The following is a 4,854-nucleotide window of genomic DNA, read 5'->3' as shown; positions in this document are numbered from 1 at the left end:
TCACGCCCCGGGCTGAAGGCGGTGCTAAACCACTGGGTCACCGGGACTTCCCTATTTGCACTGTTCTTAAAATGTCTCTCCACAGACTGCTTATTAGTTGCTAGAGAAAAAAACAGTAATTGTGAAGTGGAAAACTCACAAAACAACTTGATTGGCTGATCAAAATTTAAATCGCCCTTAGGGGCAGGCAGATATCCTGTGCCTCCCAATACTATGCTCTAAGAAGGACATGGCATCAATTATGCAGTTGTCTAGCCAGGAATACATAATATGAATTTAAACATGAGGAAATATTAGACAAACTACAAATGAGGAGCATTAAAACAAGAAGGACTGTATTCGTCAAAAATTTCAATGTTATAGAAGAAAGACTGAATGTTTCAGGCTAGAGGAGACCAAAGAGACGTGACAATTAAATGCAATATGTGACCCTAGACTGGATCCTGTGCTCAAGTGTGAAGATGTGCTATACAAGGTATTATTGGTCAATTGACAAAATTGAACTATAGAAGTTAGATCAGATCAAAGCTCTGTATTCATGTTAATTTTTTGATTCTTTGATATGGCTTTAGTTTCTGATCATCCAGCTGTGTCCCACAAGCAGCCTGAGTTCTTAACAGTCAGCGGTCCTGACAACTTGCCTTGGGAAGGGAGGATGAGGGAAGGATGAGATAATGCTGGTCCCTGCATCCAACACCCCAGAGATGAGCCATCTGGCTGGGAACTCAGTAAACAGTCTCTGGGGGAGAAAGGCCACCCAGCGGGGCAGAGAAGGGAGGACAGGCAAAAGAGAACCTGTGGCCTGCATGTCTGCCTCTCTTGGCTTATCTTGGTGCCTAGAAAGCCTGGAAGGCCTGGAAGGCTGGGACAGCAGCCCTGCCAGGGAGGGTCTGGCTTGGCAAAGACAGGAGGCCCAAGATGAAGGCAGATACACAGTCCTCCAGGAGCTTTCCCTTCCAGCAAGTGGAGAGCTGGGTTCTGAGTGGGGAGTGGCTGGCTAGGCAGCAGACATGAGGGAAGATGGCGAGACTTCCCTGGTGGCAGAGGAGGCAGTTGCCTGAGCACCACATCCCTCATCCTGACCCTCCTCCCAGCACAAAACACCTAATTGACTATATTTCTAATGAATCAGTACACCTAGAAGAAACACCTGTGTCTCCCTGAGGTCTCTCCATACCCCTCCCTTATGAGACACTCGATCTGTGGGGTTCAGGCCCTGACCTTCCTCTTCAGGTCCCAGGTCCTGGGAAGGCAGCCCTGTCAGCCCCACAGTCTGTCAGTTGCATCTCCTCCAGAAAATGCTCTCGCTCCACTCCCAGGCTGGAATCCCTTCTAAGACACAGAAGCACCAGCTGCCCCTGAACATATCCTCCTCTCTACAGATGAGAAAACTGAGGCCCAGAGAGCCAGAGGTAAGAGGCGGAGGAACCATGGGTCCTCCTCTAGGGCTGCCTCCTGCCCCAGGGATTCTGAAGGCACTTGGGACCCCAGGGGGATAGGCCCAAGCTCCCCAGGATGCAGCAGGAGGGCAGAGGCAGTGAGGAGCACAGGGGAGGGCAGGTGTGCAAGGAGCCTGACAGGGAGACTGCTGCATGTTCAGGGCACCGGCCATCTGTGGGGGCTTGGGGGAGACACATCCAAGGTTGCACCCTGAGCTGGTTCCCCTTGGCCCCGGCCAGGGTCGGGGGACACAAGGCTTCTGAGGGAGGGGCCAGAGCCATGGACCCAGACGCTGGCCCTGCCCTCCTTCAGACAAGAGGAGAGAGTATCTCAGTCACCAGATGGCGACTGGAGCGGACTGGAGGACAGACACAGAGCTAGGTAGGAGTCCCTGCTCAGCATCGTGGGCAGGAGGAAGGCCGCTGAAGCTGTGCTGGGGGCATTTCCCGTTATCTCGGCTCACAAGCGCTAAGGACCACGGGGTTGCTGCCAGGGCTGAGGGCTCATGGCAGGCTTGTTCTCAAGCCCATGGCCTGGCCCTGGGGCATCTACCAAATGCTCCTCCAAGGGAGTTCAGGGGACAAAAAGGAGAACGAATCCCCCAAGTCCTTAACAGTAACCCAGAAAAGCTCTATAATTCAGGGCTGGGGCCTCTCAGCAAGGGGTGAAGCCCTGCCCTCCTGCCAGCTGTGGAGTAGGGAGGGGTGGCAGGTGGAAAGCTCTCTCTGCTGGTGAGTGGCCATGTCATTGCCTCTTGGCCTTCAGGAGCAGCCTCTGAACTGTTTTGTACAGGACGTTGAAGTGCTGGGGGCAGCAGGAGGGTTTGAGTGAGGTCAGGAGCAAATCTTGCCTCAAGGAAGGCCTGGGTACCACCTGTGGGGTCACCTACTTCTAGGAAGGATGGGGGGCAGTGAGGGCTCATCTGGCCAGGCTGACCTTCCCACAGAGGTCTTGCCTCCCACCTGAGCTCCTGCCTGCTCACCTGGACTGCCATGTAGGCTATCCCAAGGCAGGTAACAATGCAGATGACCAGGAACATGCAGAAAATGGCTGGCTTGACCTCGCAGGCATTCATCGCTTACTTCAGTTGGTTATGGAAGACAAACCTGGGATCCAGTTTATCGGCTTTGAGGCAGTGTTACTTCACCTCCTTCAGGTAGGTGTTCTGGTGCTCAGATAGTGTTCTGGCATGCTGAGGAACATGCAGTATTTGTCCACCAGCTGGGTGGCCTGGGGCTGGTTGGTGAGCCAGCCCATCACCACGTCTGGCTGTTCCTGCTGGATCATCTGCTCTGGGAAGACTGGCAGGTGTCAGGGGTTCTCTAGGTGGTCAGGTTGTAAATGATTCAGGTCAGGGCTTCTGTGATGAGCATCCAATTGCAGGTCAGTGTCTTAGAACTGACCTGAGACCTTGTGTCCATGATGCTGCTGCACTGGCTGTCATGGTGGATCTCTAGGTGGGAGAGGGTGAATGAAGGTAGATAGAGAATGGAGGAGCGCTCATGCTCCCAGGCCAAGCTGTCCTCAGCCAGGATGATGATCTTGTGCACCATGGAGAACTGCGCCTCCGGGAACTGGTGGCCTGGAACTGGCAGCCACTATCTCCCGCTCTGGCAGGAAGGCATGTCACAGAGTCTCCTTACAGCCTGGGGGACACCCAGCTCAGGGTGTGATTTCAGAGTCCGAGAGATCGAGTCCGGCATTGAGCTCCCTACGGGGAGCCTACTTCTGTGTGTGTGTGTGTGTGTGTCTCATGAATAAATAGATAAATCTTAAAAAAAAAAAAAAAGATACAGCCTGGGGGCACCTAGGTGGCTCAGTCTGTTAAGCAGCTGCCTTCAGCTCACGTCATGATCCTGGGGTCCTGGAATAAGCCCCGCATTGGGCTCCCTGCCAAGTGGGGAGTCTGCTTCTCCCTCTCCCTCCCCCCGCACCACTTGTGCACACGTGCATGCTCTATCAAATAAATCTTTTTAAAAAAAGATACAGGCTGTCCCCTTGGCCCATGGTGTCAGAGGATAAAGGTCACATTGTACTGGAGTATGCTGGAATCTGTGTGGTCCAGGTTGTCTTCCAACCAAATGCTTGGTTCCCTGGTAGTTGAACTTGTGCCTCCAGAAGCCAAGAGCAGGAGGTTGTACACTGCATGGGTGCGCTTGTTGGTGTAGAACTTGGAGAAGGGGCGAGAGAGTCCTAGCAGTGTGGAGAGGCCAACCACGTTGGAGTCCAAGCCATGCGACAGCCAAGAGGCCACTCTGAAAACGTCGTAGTGAGCCACAAGGATGGTGATGATGAGGGTGGTAAGGTCCTTTCCACCCAGCCCCATCAGCCACCAGTCACTTGCGGCGGACCCCGCTCGTGACCATCTGGAAGATGCCGGCAGTGGCTGGGTGGAGCAGTAATTTGGCAACAGAGGCAGAGCCCTGGAAGCGGACCTGGCCTGTGTCTGCGTGTAGACGGGAGAGCAGGGCCTCATCATGCACAGGGAAGGACGTGGGGACGACGGTCTGCGTGGCCAGCAACTTGGGCCCCATCTCCATGAATTGCCGAATGACGTCCTGGGACACAAAGTCCGCGGCCTGAGGCAGGACACCGAGCACAGCTCCGCCTGCCCGCCGCAAGGCCGTCGGGTACTGCTCGCGGAAGCCCAGCGGCCAGAAGCACGCAGCCACGCCTCCGCACGTCCAGCACGCCGGCATCGATGCGTGCGCCTGCGTGTTGAGCGCTGCCTTCCCAGGGCTTGGGCGGTTGGGCGGGGGCAGGTCATGCTGGGCGCAGGCGGTGAGGGTGGGCCCGCAGCCGCTGGGCCGAAGCCGGTGGTTCTCCTGACGGGACCAGACGGTTGGACCGCCCATGCGGGTCGTACTGCTGCAGGCGGTGGATGAACTCGTGCCATGCGTTGGACAGCGGAACCGAGCGGCGGGCGCAACGCCTTTGGCATGTTCTCCAGCACCTCACCGGCTTCTTCCAGCATCCTGGGCCACGGTAGGCCACACGGGGAGATTCCTGCACCCGCACCTCAGCATGGGTAGCTGCCGGGGCCCCTGTATTCGTGTTAAACTCAGTGAAGTTCATACCTGTACTGTGGTTACCTAAGAGAATATTCCTGTTAAGAAAATACACCATGAAGAATTTCGGGGAAAGGGCCATGATGTATGCAACTTATTTTCAAAAGGTTCAGAAAGGTGGGGGCAAGATGGCGGAAGAGTAGGGTCCCCAAGTCACCTGTCCCCACCAACTTACCTACATAACTTTCAAATCATCCTGAAAACCTGCGAATTCGGTCTGAGATTTAAAGAGAAAACAGCTGGAATGCTATAGTGAAAAGAGTTTGTGCTTCTATCAAGGTAGGAAGATGGAAAAAAAAAAGCATCCAAGGGGGAGGGGCCCCATGAGGAGCCAGCTAAGGCCGCC

The 4,854-nt window shown here is 54.9% G+C and overlaps 1 pseudogene; it reads right to left on the bottom strand.

The window, feature by feature from the left end:
• Positions 1-2,184: 2,184 nt before the first annotated feature.
• Positions 2,185-4,295, bottom strand: LOC100686025 (annotated as a pseudogene).
• Positions 4,296-4,854: the final 559 nt, after the last annotated feature.

This window comes from Canis lupus, chromosome X (genome assembly GCF_011100685.1).
Source record: "Canis lupus familiaris isolate Mischka breed German Shepherd chromosome X, alternate assembly UU_Cfam_GSD_1.0, whole genome shotgun sequence".
Taxonomy (NCBI): Eukaryota; Metazoa; Chordata; class Mammalia; order Carnivora; family Canidae; genus Canis; species Canis lupus.
The sequence above is the reverse complement of the archived record's forward strand: the minus strand, read 5'-3'. Positions and strand labels throughout refer to the sequence as shown.